General features: G+C 40.9%; 1 protein-coding gene across 2 annotated transcripts in view; it reads right to left on the bottom strand.

The window, feature by feature from the left end:
- LOC114616639 (KATNB1-like protein 1) overlaps positions 1 to 7,675 on the bottom strand; it is a 41,555-nt gene extending 33,880 nt beyond the window's left edge. For both annotated transcript variants that reach the window (XM_028762070.1, XM_028762071.1), the window contains exon 1: positions 7,566 to 7,675. The gene's annotated coding sequence lies outside the window, so the exon portion shown is untranslated. The remainder of the gene's footprint in view (positions 1 to 7,565) is intronic.
- Between the last annotated feature and the right edge of the window lie 13,755 nt (positions 7,676 to 21,430).

The raw sequence follows: 21,430 nt of genomic DNA, 5'->3' as shown, positions 1-21,430 counted from the left end.
GATATCTAAAACAAAAGGGCCAGGGATATTAGTTTTCAGCCACTATGCTATGACTCCTCCACGGATAAAGTGCCAAATGTTAATCACTACGTAAGATTTATTCTTACTACAATAGTATACTCTGTTGATAATGATCGTTAAATGGTATAGGGAACAGATAGTGTTCAGATTTTTTCTAGTGATGAACAAAGGTATATTTGGGGATTTAGAGAAGCAAGTAGAAATACTTTCATAATAGTTCAGAAAGGAAGCCACGGGAAGAGTGGGTGCTTTACTACCACTGCATAACATTTGCATACCGCAGGGCTGTATTCTGATTGGTTTGTATTCTGAGTTCTTTCCAGGTAATTGGAGCATGTGTGTACTATTCTTGCAAGCTTGCTTTTCTTCAACATTCACCCATTCCTTCATTTCTTCATTCACTTAATCAGATAGCAGATGCACTTGGTGAGTTAATTACTGTTGTAGGGCCTAGGAAAATGTCTGAAGGTAACAAACACAAAGATCCTTGCTCTCAAGATGCTTATGTTCTAGCAGCATTTAAAATGCTATCATAGGGCTGGAGAGATGGCTCAGCAGTTAAGAGATCTGGCTATTCTTCCAGAGTTCCCAGCGACTACATGGTGGTCACATCCATTTGTAATGGGATTCAATGCCCTCTTCTGGTATGTCTGAAGATATTAACAGTGTACTCATATACATAAAATAAATACATAAGTCTTTAAAAAAGAATAGAAAAGGATACTTGGTATTTAAAAAAATAAAATAAAATTCTACCCTATGATTCACTCCCTAATCCAATTATGAAGGTAGACTTTTACAAATGACTTCAGAAGAAATCATTCTAATTAATTCACATTAACACGTGAAAAACTATTTCTTTCTTTCCTTTCCAAAAGTCCTTGAAAATTTCAGTGAATTTTACAAATTCACTGCTTCTCATAATTGGAAAGATTGGAGATTGTATTAGTCAGCGTTCTCTAGAGTTACAGAACGTATGGAATGTCTCTCTATATTAAGGGGATTATTGTGATGTCTTAAGAGTCCAACTAACTCAACAATGGGCAGCTGTGAATGGGAAGTCGAAGAATCTAGTAGTTGCTCAGTCCTATGAAGCTATAGTTGTTTCAGCTGGTTCTCTGTAGAAGTAGGTTCCAACAGATGTGCTGCCGAGAAGTGCAAGCAGGTGAAGAACAGTGAATCTTCCTTCTTCCAATGTCCCTATGAGAGCCTCCAGCAGAAGGTGTGGCCCATCACACCTGGATCTGGGACTTGCTTTGTTGCTAACCTTGAAATTAGAGATCTCCTGGCCTCAGTCTTCTGGGATTAAAGGCATGTACTTCCTTGCCAAGGCCTAAGCTTTTCATGGCCACTATACCTCAAGATCTCCATGTCAAGATCCATGTCAGAAACTTGTGTCTTCCAGAGTAATTTCAGTTTATAGTTGAGATCAAGTGATTTGCCCAAGAACACTGCATTACTAACAGGAAAAGCAGGCTTGGAGCCATGACAAGTAAGAGTGCCCACCAATGGGTTCACAAAACGAGTCTTAAGACTAGTGAGAGAAGAATCATGCAAGTCACAAGCATCTGAGAAACTAGCTCAAGACAAAAGAATTTCAGGAGAATTTCAGGAAAATGTGTAATGAATAACACATAAATAAAAAAGGAATCACAGGGGAAAGGAGTCAAACAGGACCTTTCAGAGCAGACCTTATTCCATCTCTACACTCAAAAAGACTCAAAACAAGAATGATAAATTTAACAAAAATATTTCCAAAGAAAATACTTACAGAGAACAAGAAACAGCAAGTACAGCATAACTGAACCTGCTAAGGAAAAGTCAAATTAGATCCTATCCAATCATCAAGCAGTGTTCTCCTAGCTTAAGGTATGCCTTTAAAAATCTGCCTTTCTGAAGATGGCAATAGCTCTATTAGTACAGTGTTTGCCAGGCAAGCATGAAGACCTGTGTTTGATACCCAATACCAACTGAAATAGTGCTAGAGAGATGAGTCTCTGGGACTCAGCTGGAAAGCCCCAGGTCTCAGTGACAGACCTATCTCAAAAAACAAGGGTGGACAGATTCTTAGAAAATTCCAAAGCTGACCTCTACCCTTCATATACACATCTAGGATGCTTGAGGCACAAAGATTGTCATGGGTCCAAGCCAGTCTATCTCACAAAAATGAAGCCTTGTTATAAAACAGAAACAACACAAAAAAGCAAATACATTTTAAATAGTTTTGTAGATTGGGAAAGCCAAGATTCAAAGGCCATCTTTAGTGAGGGCTTTCTTCCTACAATAACGGGGAGGGGAGCATGAATAAGAAAGTGGGGGAAAGGTGAGCAAAAGAGGGTAGAACACAGTTGGAACTCATCAGAATCACTAGTGAGGCAATGACATTAACCTCCTCAGAGGCATGGAGCTTATGACTTAAATACCTACCTCTCCTTAGGATACAACCCTTACACTATCAGTGTTACAGTTGTACAGGAACTGTTTCCTACAAAGTTCTGTATTGAGGCCTTGAGCCCAGCTGGCTGTGCTATTTTGGAAGGTGCTGAAAACTTCAGGAGGTGGGCTGAGGCTGGAAGAAGTAGGGTGCCTATCATTTGGCACTCCTTGTCCTTAGTTTCTTCTTTGTCTCTGCATATGATGCTGTTTCCGTCTTCCCCCACACATTGTCACAATATTTTGTCTTACCTCAGACCCAAGCTGTGAATCCAGCCAACCTTTAGTTGAAACTTCAAATCCAGACACAGACACACAGACACACACACACCTTCGTCTTCTAAAAGTGTTTCTCAGATATTTATCACAGCAACCAAAGAACTAACAATTACAATCACAGATTAGTTTTGAAGGGGTCACTTACATAACAGCAATCACCCAAAATGAATGATAGAACAGCAATATTGACAGGCATATTTTATGATATATAGTTTTAAAGATAATTTCCTATTCTCCTGGGAAAAGTGGGGGTGGGAGTTATAGTCAGTTTGTAAAACTGTGTAATCCGTACATTAAAAAACAAAAACTCAGAATTAGCCCTTTAAACTCTGATTCATGACCAAAAGTTAAAAAAAAAAGAAACCTTTTGAAAAGAGCGTGAAGCAGAAAGCTTGCCATCTGAAATGTAGACTGATTTTTAGGAGTTTAGGGAAAGATTAAGTTGATCTATATAGTAAGGGTCTTCATTAATCTCAGTAGGAGAGTCAGGTGTGGTAGTACATACATTTAACCCCATCACTTGGGAGTCAGAATCAGGTGGATCACTGCATTCCAGCCCAGCCTCATTTACATAGTGAGTTACAGACCAAACATTCTCATTATGTTGTGTATGTGAATACAATTCACATTCCAGAATGAAAATTATAAGTATACAACTTACTTCACTGTTTCCACTGTTCTTTTATTGGCTTCTCAAACATCAAACCTTAAAAATGCTGAAGATTTTAATCCTGACTTATTTACTTATTTATTTATTTAGACATGGCCTCACTATTTGACAATCCCAATTGTCAAATAATCTTTTCTTTTCTTTCTTTCTTTTTCTTTTTTTTTGGGGGGGGGGCAATGCTGAGTACCTAGCATTCTGCCACATCTCCAGCTATTTTACACACACATACATACACACGTACACACGTGTACACACACACATTCAATCACTGTGTCCCAGTATTTCTTCCTTTGAATGTCTTTTCTGAATGTAAAACAAAATTTCCAATTTCGAAGCAATACATGTGTACATGCAGTCATATATACAAATACTGTGACTGTAAAAAATGTTTTTTAACTTTTAGTTTCTTTTAGGTTTATTTTATATGCATGAATGACTTGCCTGAATGTATGTATGTGCACTACTTATATGCCTGACACCCAGAGAGGTCAGAAGATGCCATCCGATTACCTAAAACTGGAATTATGGATGGCTGTGAGCCACCATATTGGTACTGGGAACTGAACCCAGGTCCTCTGCAAGAACAAGCACTGTTCACTGATCAACTATCTCTCCAGTCCCCTAAAGAGTATTTATTTAAACAATGGAAAGGTGTGTATTTATTTTTTTTTACTTGTTTTATTAACTTATGTGTGCCGGCTTTCCTGCATGGGCACCACATGCATGTATGGAGCTGGAGTTACAGTACATTGTAAGTCATCTGATGTGTGTGTTGGAAACTAAACCTAGTTTCTCTGCAAGAACAGCAACTGTTCTTAACTGCTGAGCCGTCTCTCTAGCCCATAATCCCAGTTTTATAAAAAGAAAAGTAGTTATCAGCCTTTAAAAAGCTTCAAAAGAAGCCATACATCAAAACATTAACAGTTGTTCTATTGGGGTATTTATAGGTGATTTATTTAAACTTTTAAAAATTAATTTTTAAGCCAGGCGCATGCCTTTACTCCCAGCACTTGGGAGGCAGAGGTAGGCAGATTTCTGAGTTCGAGGCCAGCCTGGTCTACAGAGTGAGTTCCAGGACAGCCAGGACTATACAGAGAGACCCTGCCTCGAAAAACCAAAAATAAATAAATAAATAAATAAATATAAATAAAAATTAATTAATTTTAAATTATTTATTAAATATTGTGTGTGCATGCACATGCCAGAGTGCAAATAAAGGTCAAAGAACAACTTTAGGGAGTTGGTTTTCATTTCTACCTTGCTGAAGAAGAGTCCCTCTTTAAAAAAAAAAATTCTAAATTTATTTTATGTATATGAATACACTGTAGCTCTCTTTAGACACACATTAGAAGAGAGAACTGAATCACATTACAGATGGTTGTGAGCCACCATGTGGTTGCTGGGAATTGAACTCAGGACCTCTGGAAGAACAGTCAGTGCTCTTAACTGCTGAGCCATCTCTCCAGCCCCTAAGAGTCTCTCTTGTTTTTACCATGCTGCAATACTGCAGGTGAGGTGGCCCTCAAGCTTCTGGGGACTCCTCTGTCTCCCATCTCTCCTAAGCCTCCCATCAGAGTGTTTGACTGAGATTATAGATTTGTGACACTTTATCTACCTCTTGGGGTCTTTTTTGTTCTTTTAATGTGGGTTCCAGAATCAAACTCAGGTCATCAGACTTGTAAGGCAAGCACTTCTGGCCACTGAACCACCCTGCTGGGCCTTATGATTTTTGCTTATGTTCTGTTTTCTATTTTCTATTATGTTCATTTTCTATTTCAAATGAACTTTTGTTATTTTTATATTTAGATAAAATAATATTTAAGTGATTCTACCTTAATTTAGCATTCCCAGTGCTCCTGTCTATCTCCTACACATCTCTCCTCCAGGACTGGAACAGCTCTAAACCAGCTCCTAATGTCATTATAAAGTCTAGTTGTGTTCCTAAAATTTGTCATTCATACTTACCTATAGCATATTCGAGCAGAAGCCAGCCACATAACCAACCAACTTAAAATAGGGCTTTGCAGCCACAGCTACACTGACACTTGGAGTGATTGTTTCTTTTGGGGGTCTGCCTGATGTAGGATGTTTATAAATACTCCAGCCTATGGTCAGTAGATTGACAGTATCACCCTTTCCTTAAGTTTGACAGCCCTAAATATCCTATGGAGGAGAAAATTTCACCCAGTTGAGAGCCACTGAAACAAAAGTTTACAAATTCCCTCATCTCTGTGTGCTGGAGAACTCTGTTTGTATCAGACTTCTATGACATGTCTCATTTACAACATTTGTACACTCGAGAACTCTGTGTGTGTGTATCAGACCCTAGGACACGTCTCATTTATAACATGTGCTGAGAGCTCTGTGTGTGTCTATCAGACCTCTATGACCTGTCTCATTTACAACATTTCCCAGTCTTGTTTCATACGATGTTAACCAACATGAACTTTTTAAATGACCAGGCTTACTATTCCCAATAAAAGTAATTTTTATTCTGAATTCCTAGTCTTTGAACAGTTTCCTCAGTAACATACCCTGCCTCCCCTTCTATTAAATGTCTTACATAAGTCCTTCAATTGTTAGCTCTGGAGCAGTTTTACTCAGTTCAGATCATCATAAATCACTACAACAATGAAGAAGTATATTACTTTGTAACTAATCTCACACCAAACTAACTTCCCCAAGATTTGTTGCCTGGCACATTTCTTGCATAAAGCTGACTGGATTCAGTACTGAGCTGGACACTAATGCAATCAAACCCTCGGTAATCACTGAATGAAGTTAAAAGGCCCGTATAAATAAGTGCTGACTACTCGGCGTAGCTGAGATGCATCTCTCTGCAAGGTGTTATTAAGTACATTCATTCCAAATACAAAACAGTACCCCAGTTTTAAAGAATCATGTTTCCAGCTGCTCTCTACACAGTCTCTGAAAAATGAACCCATAAACCTTATTTCTATTTATCTTAGAAACATTTTTTTTTTTTTTGGCTCAGACACCAAACTTAAGTGTGATCAACACGCGCAGAGAATGTGGTTGGTGTGTGGATTCATTCATGTGTCACAAAGGTGTGCTCACATAAATATTTCCAAAGCTCAAGTAAATGAAACAACACTTTGGACATTAGTAAGAGCAAGGCAGAGATTATAGCAGCAGTAAAATAGCTATGTAACCCTGCCCAAGGTACTTGATTTGCCTGTGCCTTTTCCCCTGTCAAAACGATGATAATACTACCTATTCCAAAGCAGCACTCTTAAAACAACCCTTAGCACCAAAAAAAAAAAAAAAAAAAAAAAAACCACCAAAATAAATATCACTTGTTACTTGTTACGGTTTATTACAAGCCCAGCTACTAGCCAAGTAAAAAACGTCGTGCATAAACTTTTGACTTGAAGAAGCTGATTTAAAAGAAAGAAGAAAAATCCTAAATGATTTTGTGTAAGTTTCAGATATTAGGTGGTCTGGTGTCTCAGAATGCTCGTTAAGTACGAAACTGGCAATAATTATAGAACTAGTATCTCTTCCAGTTACTTTTTTCTCCAGATCTGCCAAGAAATTGATATAAATGTTTTCAAGGAACTTTATAAGCCAGACAAAACAAATCAACTCTTTGTTATTTCCATACACAAGCCCAGTTAAGCACCTAGGTACAACTACAGAATAAGTTTTCAGAAAGCACAACAAAGTTTTAAAAGTTGCAGTCAACGATTCTTACGCGGCTATGTCAGGTTTCTGTCCTGAGAAACAAAAGCCGATCTGTCTGGGAATCAAAAATTCCTCAGAAAATAAGGAAATGCCTCAGCCGGGCCTAGGCAGCTCTGGGGAAAACCTATCCTCGCACAGCAATCTTCTCACGCGTCCCGTCTTTCCCCGTGGGGTGTAGATGTCGACTCCACCCGAAGGTAAATAAATGACAGCAGGTTTGATCCACGCCTCTCCAGCCAGGACCCCCGAGGCCTGCAGCTCCAACCTCCCAGCTACCGCTGGCCCGGGGGCTCCTCGGCAGATCGGGGCCCCACCCGCCTGCGCCCCGCCCCGACCCCGCCGCCCAGCCTGGGAAAGGCCGCTGCCGCGGGGCCTGCAGGTGGGCCCGGCCAGCTGCCCCAGAAGCCTGCCACACGAGCCCCAGCGAAGGTCCCAACCCAGTCTGGCCGTCACTTACCGGCGCCTCATGGTACCGCAGCGCCTGAGCCGGGGCACTGTGCTGATGAACCGCGCCCGGCAGCTCAGAGCGTCCTCCAGATCCCAAGCCGGGCCCCACTCAGAGCCATTCAAACACCGCCGCGCGCGGCCCGCCGGGATAGCTACCCAGTGGGCGTCCTGCCGGGCCCCGCCCAGCTCAGGCTCCGCCCCCTCGGATGCCTGCTGGAGGGGGACCACGGTGCGTGGCAGCGGCGCCCCCTCGTGACCACAGGTGCACACGACGCTTTGCTACAAGAATAGCGACCCTGTAGGTTAGGGATAATCTAATAAGGGACTACACTTACTAGACAATCTGCTGTTAAAATATGTTCAGGGGAAGATGAATATTCATTTTCATTTAAACGACCAGGATATAGTGCTTCAAAGCGTGGACTCTGTAACTGTACGACTTTGGACGAGTCACAAAACTGTGTGTTTTTGATTTCCTCATCTGTAAAATGGAAATGAGAAAAATGTATCTGCCTGCCTCTTAGTGTTGCTGGGGAGAGCAAACGGGTTAATACATACAAAATGATTCGGAGAATATCTGACTCCTGGAAAGCTCTACATAATTGCTGATTGTTTTTTGTTATGTGCCACACTTCCAGAATCTCTTTTAACAATTTTTATAAACATTATTTTAAAAAAAATGCCCAACTTCCAGCCTCCCCCCTCCAAAAAAACCTCACAGACTGTTGCAAGAATCTTAAGACAAATGTTTATAATATAGGTCCTCTCCTCAGAAAGCAAGCTCAGTCTCCTTGGGGTGGGAACAGGACTATGTGATTAGGATTGGTTCTGTCCATGACATATTTTTAGTTACTGAGGGCAATTCCGTTGACCAGAGCCTGCTCAGGGTAAGCCACTGGTCAAGGTTAACAAAGATGAGACTAAGTTTGTTTTCTGTGTTTGTTGTCCCCAATACAGAAACCAAGCAAGTAGGGCATTTGATGGAACTCTTCCTCATACATCCCGTGGCTCAGTTTTTTTAGATGCCCCTGTAGGAACTTTTAGACCTTAAGGAAACAGCTGCTTAAATTAGGTTCAACAACATAGTTAAGGACTTCCTATGTACTTGTCTCCAGGTATTGAAGACAACAGGAAGTGGCTTGGAAAACCAGAAAGAGTAATATTCCCAATACACCGAACCGAGTGAAGTCATGAAAGGTATATTCTAAATGCTATGGACACTCAGAGCTAAGAGGCCATTAATTAAGTATAATGTAATATATCTGTCCTCTTTAATATCAGGGTCCTTGATTAATCCAAAAAATAAGTAACAATGAAAAATTGAAGCAGCCAGTTATGGGAGTGGGAAAATATTTTTGGAATACTTTGTGTGAGCAATGTGAGAGCTTCTCAGATAATACCAAGTACAAGCAGGCGCATGCCTCCATGTGTAGCCACACCTTTTAGCTCCAGCTGGGTGAGCCAGTGAAAGGAACCCGGCAAGAAAGAATACTTCCTGAGCATGACTACTACCAAGTAGGTGGTGGTGTTTTAAAATAAAAACGTAACACACATGAAGTCACTTTCTCTCAAGGTATTTCTTCATCATCATAAACATGAATTTCTTGACGGCCTACTATGCAATAAAGATTATTACCGGGCCCTCTGCAGAGGAGAATAAAGAGAGTAAGACACGTTCCTTACCTCAAGAGAGGCTGGGCAGTGTGGTAGCAAATGGCAGAGACCTGAGACTCGAAATCTGCTTTATTAACAGAAAAAAATCTTATTGAAAAATAAGGCATCCAGGTGCCTAAAGACAAGAAAAGTTCTTCAATGTTCTCATTTCTGGAACTTGTTAAAATACAAACTCTCAAATAGGTTCTTTTCCAGACCCAGATTTTAAGGTTTATACCAGTAATGAGCTACCAAGGTTTCCTGGTGTTGGGGGATGCATTTGTGTGCTGTGTATTCCAATACTGATTTCTGTACCAGGAGGTCTGGGGTGCAGTCTGGATTTTGATATTGTCATTATGATGAGGCATTTCCTGAATCCTTATTTTGTAAACCCTTGTTCTCCATCATCTTCCGATTGGTCAAATAAAGATCTGATCAGCTATAGTTGGGGAGAAGAGTTAAGGTGAGCCTTCTGATCCCAGTGAAAGGATCCCAGGTGAAGAGTCACTAGGGAGTCTCCACTGAGTAGAAGGAGATGAGGGAGGGGGAGGCCAAGATGGCAGGTAACACCACATGGCTGGGAAGTGAAGTGACTGGGAAGTAGGCCAGGCTGGCATAGTCAGGTTAGAAATGCTCAGAATCCTGCCCGGCTTAGTGCCTGAAGCTTTTAATAAATACACCAGGTCTTTGTGTCATTATGTCAGAACAAAGGAGGGCATAGAAAAACCCTGTGCTTTTACATCCTGGCTCTTGTATTTTAACACAAAGAATAAAGAAGAATGTCTTGATATTGCGACTTTTAAAATAAATACAAATTGTACCATTTTGATATTGAGAACACCAATACTTTTCCTATCAATAAATTGAATATTTTTTGATACTTAATAAAGTTTCTTTTTTTTTTTAAAGAAGTATGGCACGGGCCTGGGGAAATAGTTCCGTTCATATATAATACTTGTCTTGCACAGGGACCTGAGTACAATCCTCAGAATCCATATTTTCAAAGCTAGCTGTGATGGCACATGCTTTTAATCCCAGTAATGAGGAGGTGGAGACAGGTGGATGAATACCAGGCTTCCTGGGCCAGCTGGTAAACTACTCAAACCGAAGAGGAGGGCTGTGGACCATAGTGGCACTGGCCTTTAAACCCAGGGGGAGGGAATTAGCAGAGACAGGCAGATCTCTGAGCTTCAGGCTACCCTGCTCTACAGAACAAATTCCAGGACTTCCAGAGCTACACAGAAAAAAGACCCATCTCTAAATAAATAAAAATAAAAGGAGAGGGAAGCAAGATGGTCAGTGGGTAAAGGTGCTTGCTGGCCTGGGTTTGACATCCAGGACTGACGGAACCCATACAAGGGTGGAAGGAGAGAATCAACTCCTGCAAGTTGTCTTCTGATCTCCCCCTACCCAGTTTTGGCACATGTACACACACACACACACACACACACACACACACACACACACACACACATGTACACACACACTGCACATACCATATTAAAAAAGCAAAAACATCACAGTGCCTGTCAGTTGTGGTGTATGTGTTGGTAGGATATTCAATAAAGAGGTAAGAGGAGTGGGAATGAGTAGTTTGAGGCTAGCCTGGGCTACATATTTTTCTCCCCTTGATCACTATCTAGAGAACCATCTCTAAACACAAACCCACAGAAACCCACAGCCTGCAGATGTCACTGCTAACACATTCTCCTCATGTACCCCATCCCCTGAAAAATGACAAGGTGTGGTGGCACATGACTTTAATCCCAAGACTTGGGAGGCAGAGGCAGTCAGATCTCCAGAGCTCCAGAGTAGCCAGGGCTCTGGATAGTAAGAACCTCAAAACAAACAAAATGTAATCAAAATGTATCTCGAAACAAAACATAACGCCTGTGGCATGACCGCTGGGGTTGTCCCCTGGCCTTCATACACACACACATGCAAGCACAGCCACACAGAGACTTGCACCTGCAATCACATGAACATAAGGAAGAATACCCCGTGCATATTTTCATGTCCCAACATGAATACATATGCACCAAAAGGTGGCCAATTCCAGGTCTTTACAGTGGGCAGTCTGCGAGGGATTCTATTCTTCATCTTTCCCTCCTGAGTGAATAGCCTGCTGTGTTAGTCTTCCTGCCTCATTTCCTGCAGTGTGTAGGATCACTTGGTGGCAATGTGTAAAGAAGCCCATACCCACAGACACCCCACAGAGTAAAGAACTCTATGTAAAGACCTATGTACACCTCTTAGTGGAATTAGGTGTGAAGAAGGCTTTGAGCTAGGCCTACAGAGCTGGACAGGGTTCTGACAGGTCTGCTGTGTCAGACAGAGAACAGGAAATGGACAGTAAGTTTAAGGATCACTGTCTGCCCTATTTGAATCGAGTGAAGACAGCATTGAAGAGAAACAGGCTGGAAGACTGAAAACTTAAGTAGGCACCCAGAATGTTGTAAGCATATGGGTTTATCAAGAGGTGGTGGTTGGAGATACTTGAGGACTCAGCAGAGGCTGACTCCTAAGCAAGGCAGTAACAATTTCTTCCTTCTTCTGCCAACTGATCTGTCACTAGGGTGCAGGATGGCCAAGAGACGGGCAAGGACTGTTGGCAAGAACCTTACTTATGAAGATTTGGATTGGAGGTTTAGGGAACTATAGCATTAATTGCCTTGTATGTTATGTTCATTCACTCGGAATGACGCTAAGAGGACACTGAAGAGACCTGCCCACACAACAGATCATCTATCCCACAAGCAACATCCACTGCTCTGCCTCAAGCACCTCTGGAAAATTCCAGCCAGTTGACTTTGGCGAAGTCAATCCCCATCTTCCTGTGCAGGCTGTGGGAGGAAGTAGCGGCAGCATGAGATAAGGCAGCTCCGGCTTTAGTGAACTCATGATTGTTTCAAACACAATAATACCGACACCTGGCTTTGTGCTAGCAATAGCAAGTTTGTTTGTTCCTAGTGGATACAAGAGGGGAGTGATAGTTTGGGGATTCTGTTGTGAAGGCAACTTGTTTCTGATGCATGTGCAGCTCTCTTACATCTTTACAGTTGGGAAGCAGTAAATTTTAGAGGTGATATTTGAATCCACCAATAGTTCAAATCCTAAGTGCATGATTCTTTTACAGAACTATAGTGATAGGTACCCAAGGATGTCCACAGCAATGTTTGTTTGTTTTTGTAATAATGAAAGATGGGAATAATCTAAATGTCCATCATTTGGAGATTGGCTCAGTTAGCATGAATCCATGCTGTATACATTTCCATCCTTGGATAATAATGAGATAGACATAACAGATGTGGAAGACATCCAAAACAGATTAAATAAAAGAGTAAATTAATAGAGAGGGCTTCAGATGTTTGTATTCATATGATGATTAAATCAAACACTCCATTTATAAATGTGTGAATTTTTTTATATTTATTTGTGTATATAGGTCAGTTCTCTTCTTGTTATCAGTCTTGGTGGCAAGTGACTTTATCCACTGAGCCATCTCTCCTGCTCCCCATATATGTGTTTTAAGGGGTGACTTTTATCTTTTGAAGTGCTAAACTTAACTGAATTCTGCTTCCCCTTGTATTCATTGTCTGGGCTGATGAGTGGCTTAGATGTCAGAAACAAACATCCTCGCTGTTCTGGAAGCAGGGAAGCTCAAGGACAGTGTGTAAGCTGGCTCTGTTCAGGGGTCATGGTTCTCTTCATGGTTTGCAGAGGGCTGCTTTCTCGCCGAATTCTCAAATGGTGGGTAGTGAGAAGAGAGCTATTTTCTGTCTCTTCTCTCTTCTTATACGGTTACTAATGCTATCATGAAGGCTCCACCTTTATGACTTCATCCAAACTAAATGCTTCCCAAAGCCCTATCTCCAAAATACATCACACTAGGGATTAGGATTTCAACATAAGATATCTGTGAGAGACACAGATCTTTAGTCCATCATAGTCCTTACAAAATCTAAGGTTGAACTGATCGTTGTTTTAAAAATTAAGACAAAGGGAAATTTTTTTCTAAAGGACTTGAATTGGTCATTCAGATTTAGAGACAGTTTAGCCCACTTTCAAGAGGTATAAGTTGCTCTCTGGAATGAATGGATGGATCCAGCGTAACCTAACATGGAGAGACCTGTCGGGCCCTCAGTGTTATATCATTATGACTCATGCTATGGTTGTCAGTCTTATCCTTTAATGGGTTCTGTGGGAATGGCAACCCTCCCAGCTTCCTAAGCAAGTGCCGGAGGGAAGCATACTATAATGGGGACTTGTTACAAGTAAATTGCACAACACTCTTGAAATGAAAAAAAGGTAACTGCCAAGAAGAGTGGTCTGACCAAATTAGCATCATTTCAGAACACCACACCACTATCTCATGTTACCCTGGCTGGAGCATCTTATGGCACTGCAGTCATGAACCAGAAAAGAAAAAAAAATTAAAATAAGAGTCCATGTAGATATTATGTGACCACCCAACACTAATTAGCAAAGTATGGTCTTCCCTACCATCACCACACTAATGTGATTTAAAAAACACAAAATAGAAGATGAAGGCTTCCTTTTGAGACCCTATTACTGAAGAATGGTGTGGAATAGCTTTTCTGATGCCCAGTAGAGGGCAAAGAATGAAATACAGAAACAAATACAAAAGAGAAGTGGGGGTTGCAGCTCAGGCACAGGGAAGCCATCTAGTATACAGGAGGCCCTCCCTGGTTTGATCCTCAACCCTGTAAGATGGATCAAACACAAATGGGCAGGTGTCCCATATAAAAGTCAAATAAAATAACTCATGAGCTACCAAATCGAGGGTTGCTTGGTTTCTATCATTAAAATGTTTGCTCAAAAATACAAAGTAAGGAAAATTAATTTTCTTTCAATTTTAGTATCCTGATGAGTTTTCCAGCTCAGTTCTAGTGCAGTCTGAGGCACACAAAGAGGCTCTCAAAAACCGATCAGTTTTCCTTTAATTCATTTGTGAAAACCCAAACTTTATTATTTTAGGGCAATGAGATGCTTTTGTTCTGTGCTTTTTAGGTCTTCCTATACAGCAGTATCAAAAGAACCTCAGGAAATACTGACACCCTGGGCCCACCCAGAGGGAGTCAATCCCAATCTTTGGAAGCAGTGCCCAGGCACTACTAATTTTTTCTAAGGTCTCAAAGGTACATTGCTTTCTTCCATGTGTCATGCTTTCATGCATACATGATCCTCTTCCTTGGCTTCACCTGTGAGTTGGTTCTGAGACAACTCATTGATTGGGAGACCAGCTGGCCTGACTGCTGATCTTGCCCTTTGGGATGACTCTGCCTACAGTGTGCAGGTTCCATTCTATTTCAATTTGTGTTGCTGTGTATGTCCATAGAGCAATATAGAAAATGCTTCCAGTTGCTCATAGAGCATTATTATATTTGTCATCCTTGCCACTGCCTTTTGATGCTTTGAACTTGAAAGCTGCTGAGTGTGTTTTATCCAAGGGAAATGTTGAGGGACTAAAGATGGAACTGAGGTGACTGTAGCTGCTGTTTTGGGACAAACTCACCCATAGCCGCCCTTGCAAAGAACCCAAAAAAACAAAATCAAGCATTAGTATTTTTATGTACTCCCCACATGTGCCTCCCAAGCACAGCCACCGTGCTTCCAGGTTTAAAATTGCTATAATTAATGCCAAAAGAACTTTCAGCATAATTCAGAGACCCAGGAAGTCTAGAGGAGGGCATGGGGAGATGAGATCTTATTTCTTTGGTTGTCTATCAGTCGTGTCTTTTTCCTTTCCCTTTCTAGAAGTGTATATGGATGGAAAGGACAGTAGACGTCTTAGGGTTTTAGTGCTGTGAACAGACACCATGACGATGGCAAGTCTTATACAAGATAATATTTAATTAGGGTTGGCTTACAGGTTCAGAGGTTCAGTCCACTGTAGTCAAGGCAAGAGCATGGCAGGATCCAGACAGGCATGGTGCACGCAGAGCTGAGAGTACTGTGTCTTCACCTGAAGGATGCTAGTGGAAGACTGACTTCCAGGGAGCTAGGATGAGGGAGGGTCTTAAGCCCATGTCCACAGTGACACACCTACTTCAACAAGCTCACACCTCCTAATAGTGCCACTCCCTGTGCCAAGCATATACAAACCATCACAGTAGGCAAAATGGTTTTTGAAAGTCTTTCAATGTAGTCCAGGCTGGCTTGTAACATCCTCTAGCTTCCATTTCCAGAGTATTGGGATTGCAGGCAGGCTCCACCACAACCAGCACATATTATTTGTTGACATCAAGTGTAATCAATTCTGGAACTAGAGGGCACCCTTAGGAATCATTTCATCTAAGTTTATTTTACAAATGAAATTAAGATCAAGAGGATCCCTAATTGAGCCCATTCGGATTTAGAATCCAGATTTCCTAGGCTAATGGAAAAAACAAACAAACAAACAAACAAACAAACCATGGCTCTAGAGTTTAAAGAGCCTGTGCTGGTCTTACAGATATGGGTTCAGTTCCTAGTACCCTTTTCTGGCAGCTACCAACCACCTGTAATATAAGCTCCAGATCTGACACCTGGCCTCCTAAGGCACCTGCACATATATGCACATGTATTCACATAGACACACAAGAACATGTACATACATAGGTTAAAAATACCTAAAAAAAGAAAACATTTTTAAAAACCCACATATTGGTCCTTTTCCTTACAAAGCACAATCAAAACCTCGGTTTTTTTTAAACACACACATCTCTAATGTTATTCTGATAATCTTTTCAAAAGAATAAGCAGATCTAGCCACAGTTGTGCAGGACTATAATCCCAACATTTGGAAGGCAGCAGGAAGATTGAGAGTTCAAGGCTATTATTAATTGGCTAACTGGTGACTTTGAGGCTGGTCTGAGCTATGTGAGACCCTGTTTAAAAAACAAAATACAAACAATCAAACAAAAACAGTGAGAAGGAAAATGAGCAAGTAAGGTTTGTGGAATGTCCTTCATTTTTCTCCTGAAGCATTCCTACATGCATAGAGCAGTCCTCTACTACATTCTATTGGACAATAGAGGAGTTGTAAGAAAGACAGAAAAACAAAACCATAAAACAAGCAACAAAAAAGGCCCCAGATCATGCCACATGTCTTTAATTTTGGGAGAGGCAGGCTAATCTCTGAATTTAAGGCCAGCTAAGGGTACATAGTTGGATCCTGTATAAATAGATTAAAAAAAACCAAAAAACTAACTTCAGATAAGGAAAAAAAAAACCTAAAAGCAATTCTGTAGTAGCCATTTGACAGTAAACTCTTTCTAACTAGGGGAATGGGCCTCTAGGGGATGGGTGTGGGGCCCTTGATTGCACAGCTTGTTCATTGGCACCATGTCCAGAATTCTGTGGCTTCATCACTTCTGGAAACTTTGGAGGCTGGAGAAGGGCTCAATGTGCAGGACCTGGAAGGCATCATTGGCTGGGAAGGCCAGGCATACTGGGCCTGGGGCCAGTGGCAGTGCTGTCTGGCCCAGAGATCTAGGACCATTTTTAAAAAAATTTTATTTATTCATTTTACATCCCACTCACTGTCCCTCTCCTGGTCACCCCTTCCCACAGCCCTACCCCTCCCCTCTCCTCCTCTCCTCTGATTTGGAGGGGGACCCCCTGGGTATCCCCCCCCACCTGGCACTTCAAGTCTCTGTGAGGCTAGTCCCATCCTCTCCCAGAGGCCAACAAGGCAGCCCAGCTAGTAGAACATATCCAATGTACAGACAACAGCTTTTGAGAAGCTGGTCACTTCAGCGCTTAACTCCTTGGAGTCTGTGAAGAGGTGTGGTCTTGTGGTGCCCAGTCATGAAGAACATATGTATGCTGGCAGCCACTTTGTAGTTTGATGTGCCAATGAAGCCATATCTGCCTTGTTGTCATTTTTTAAATGGTTTATTACGTTATACTAACAGTACTGAAAATACCTTAGATGTGAGTATCTTGTCCCAATAGCTTCATCTTTCCCGAGATACAATTTAGCAAATTACAGTGAAGATTCTTGGGGTAAAGGAATAACTTCCTGGTTTACTCCTTGAGGACAAAGTAACTGTGATTTATAGTTTAAACTTTCATATAATGACAAAATACTTTAAGTAGAAATATGCAATTTCATCAAACAACTTTGTTTTTAAAACATGTTCATTAAAAATTTATTAGCATGAGTACCCTAAAAATTAGACATTACCTGAAAACTATTACTTAATACACAGTAACATTCGTGATGGATATCCTATTTTATATTTTGTTTTATATATGTTTAATTATAACTTATTTCTACCGTGGCATATTTAATTATAATTTTTCAATCAACAGTTTTGCTTTTCTTGGCTTAGGTTATCTGCATGTAGTTATCCTAGTTTCAACTGTGTTCCACAAACTTTAAGTGGAAAATTCTAGATTAATGTCTTAAGTTGCAGTGTTCTGAATAGCATGATAAAATCTCATGCCCTCTACCACTCTGCTACCCTGGATGTGATTCACAACTTTCTATTCTCTGCACATAGAACTGCAAAACTGGAAAATGGTGTGGAGGCAGGAATCGTCAATGTGTGTGCAGATCACCATTATCTCTAAGAGTCAAAACTCTTAGTTGGCAAAGGAGGCATTTTTCAGCCAGATCCTCAACCACACTGTCACTGTAGTCCTTTCCTCAAAACTCCAGCCGTAACAAATAACTTGGGAATAATATTAATAAAGGTAAATAAAAGAAATAAACAAAAACTACTGTCTTTGAACTGATAATTAAAAAGTAGGCATTTAAAATAATAATTCTTTAAAAATGACACATACTCTTTGATGTAGCAATTCCGCTCCTAGTACAATAGAAACAGATGTCCTAAATGATTTTCATACTAACACTGAATTTACAAAAGGGGTGAGAGGGCGGAAACAATTTTTCATTAATAGGCTAAATTACAATATAGACAAGCCATTGAATATAAACTCCATTTTCTAGGAATGATAGTGCTTAATGACAAGAAAAATTAGGTCTAGGTTATAAGTCCTATTTAATCTCACAACAGGTCAAAATTAGGCGATTATCCATCTTTTTGCATGAGGCAGGTGGTGCAATGAATTTAACCTAGACGAAGTGGCACAGTAAGTAGTGAAAGGACTTAAAAGGAGACCAGTTAAATCCTGAACCCACCTTATCTTTCCATTCCCAAAGTGTCTACCTTGTTGGGTTAGTTTGAGAATTATAGGGAAAAAAACCACTTAAACAAAAACAACAACAAGACAAATACATAGCTTCTGCAACACGTGGGCACACAGTACTCAGAGGTTGAATAATTCGCTCAAGGTCACCCAATTCCCGACGACTCCAAGATTAAAACAGGATTTCAATTTCGTGCTCTTCTTGGCTTCAATTCTTGTCATTTTGGACTTGACACCAGCTCGCTAACGCACACCTAAGAGACCAGAGCACAAGTGAGAGATGTAGTCGGAGGGAAGTTTCAGAAAGCTGGTGCTCCGAGTCGCTTCGAGGCTTTTCTCAATCCAGGCACTCTTTCTGCTGTATTCCCGACAGACGCGTTTCCGGGAACGCGTGACGTTCACATTATGCGCCGGAAGTGCACTGCGGCGAAAGTCAGAAAGTCGGAGAGCTTGCACTCGCCGCTAGTTTCTACAAGCAGAACGCAGCTGCGGGAGGCTGAAGATACTTTTAGCCAGCGGCTGCTGTCATGACGACCCAGGGAAGCCTGGTGGCCAACCGAGGTCGACGGTTCAAATGGGCCATTGAGCTGAGTGGGCCGGGAGGAGGCAGCAGGTGAGTCTTGAGTGAAGCTTGGTGTCTGATCCTTACCTTAGAATGGCCGGAGATCTAGCGGACCTGGGCCTCGGGTGTAAGTCTCCGACACGAGTGGCCGGCACACAGATGTTACCTGAGGAGATTTTGTGCTGTGGGAGTTATTTTTTTCCCGAGGATCTTTTAGTTGTACCAATAGGCTGAGAACACGAAAGCACGAAGAGGGTCTAATTTGGGTAGCTACATCTGAGGTTCTTTTTCCTGTGGTTGATAGGGATGGAAACCCGCGCTTGGGAAGTCGCAGTTTTAGTCTCTTGATTTGGTTTGGTTCTTTAGGGGCCGAAGTGACCGGGGCAGTGGACAGGGAGACTCACTCTATCCAGTCGGTTACTTGGACAAGCAAGTGCCTGATACCAGCGTGCAAGAGACCGACCGGATCCTGGTGGAGAAGGTACAGAGGTATTAGATGTTACTGTAGCATTTGGGCCAGTCCTGTCTTACCTTACTCTCTGGAGTGGAGGTAAAGCAGCTGGTCATTTCCTGAGTGTTTGAGAGCCACACTGCTTAAGATTCATATTACAGTGTCTTACGTATATGTTCCCTGACATAATTTCAGTGTGTTAGGATATTGTGTTACTTTTACCTTCAAAACATCCCAATCTTGCTATCATTTCTTACTGCCTTCAACTCTTACATCACCAGCCGTAGACTAATCATCTATCAACTGTCCCTCCATCCCTCTATTTTAAGTAAAGCATGATTTCTCAACCTCAGCACTGTTTTCTGTTTGGGGCTAAGTACTTTTTTTTTGTTTGGGAGAATTATGCTGGATACTTACTGTAAGATGTTTAGTACTCCCGATCGCTACACATTAGGTACCATTAAGTCGTCCCATAATTGTGTGAACTAAAGATGTTTCCAACATTACCAAATGTTTTCTAGGTCTAAAGGGGTACACTTTGATGAACTTTAACAGTGTATACCTGCAATGAAACTACCCATTTTGAAAGAGAACCTATATTCAAGTCTCCCCCTTCTGAAATTTTCAATATCTCTTTCTGTATAGAGTTCTAATGGGTTTTATTATGCCCTACTTTGTCCTCCTTGCAGTCTCCAAAGCACAGCCATCAAAAATGATCCCTTTAAAACATGCCGGATCATCCCTACTCAAAATCAGTCTAAAATTCCATGTTCATTCAGCGTGAAAAACCAAAAATCTTTCTTAGTATTAGACATAACTCTGTGTGTACCAGTCAGACTCCTTGTAGCATCTGTGACCTGTCTACCATCTTTACATTTGTTTACTGTAGTCATGAGTTCCTTGCTGCTCTGTAAGGACACCAGACAAATTCCACTTCCCTGCTTTTTTTGTTTGTTCTCTATTCTTAGAATGCTCTTCCTCTGGATTCTTTCATAACTTGCTTAGTCCTACCTTTGAGGTTCAATAATAGTCAAGCCTTTCCATGTGCCACTCTTTGATTTATATGTTATGAACACATCATGTGGCTTGTTATTTAGCATCTGTCTTAGTACTCTTGTAAGCTGTGTTAGCAGGAATTTTAAAGCAGAAGTGTGTCCCAAGTGTTTAGAGGGGTGCTTGATATTTTCTTTCCTTTTTATACTTCCCTTGCAGCCTTAATATTGCTGAATAAATGATTTTTATTCCATGGAATGCATACATTCAGTTTTTACAATATGAAAATGACAGAATCATTAATCATTTTTGGAAAAGTCTCATGTTTCATCTTGGTACATCAGAGTATAATATGATTACAAGTTATTCAATGATATTTTTAGAAGGCAGATCATAAAATACTTCTATAACAATGTTATGTTCTACAGAAAGTTATTTACAAATATGGCTGGTTTTTTAATGTGAATAATCAAAGTAGTTATTTTTACATAGATTTATAAATCTCATACTTTGTTAGGATTAAGTTTATTTTCTTTTATGCATATCAGTGTTTTGTCTGCACACATATATGTGTATTGTGTATGCCTAGAGCTTTCAGAGGTTAAAACAAGGTATTGGATCCCCCAGCTCTATAGAGTTACGGATCATTGTGAGCCACCGTTTGGGTGCTAGGAACCAAACATCAGTCCCCTTGAATAAGCAACAAGTACTTTTTTTTTTTTTAAAGAAAAAAAAAACAACAAATTTATTTCATCAGAATTTTATATGACAAAGGACCATCAGAAAAACCCAAAGGCTTGATGAAGAGTGAACACCTTTGTGGAAATGTGATTATACCCTCAGGGAATAGTGATCAACCCTGAGGGAAACTTAGCAAGCTCCATGGGTTCCAATTCTTCCTGCTACTTTGCCCTTCTTCCAGACATAGGATAGGATCCCTTCAGGACATAGAGATCTTGGGAGAAAAGGGGCGAGGTCAGAGAGTGACATTTTTTAGGTGTTGTGACTTTTTTTTTTCTTTTTTTTTTTTTATTGGATGTTTTATTTACATTTC

The sequence above is a fragment of the Grammomys surdaster genome, unplaced genomic scaffold, assembly GCF_004785775.1.
Source record: "Grammomys surdaster isolate TR1022 unplaced genomic scaffold, NIH_TR_1.0 332771, whole genome shotgun sequence".
In the NCBI taxonomy this organism is placed as follows: domain Eukaryota; kingdom Metazoa; phylum Chordata; class Mammalia; order Rodentia; family Muridae; genus Grammomys; species Grammomys surdaster.
Note: the sequence above shows the minus strand (reverse complement) of the source record. Positions and strands in the feature narration are given on the sequence as shown.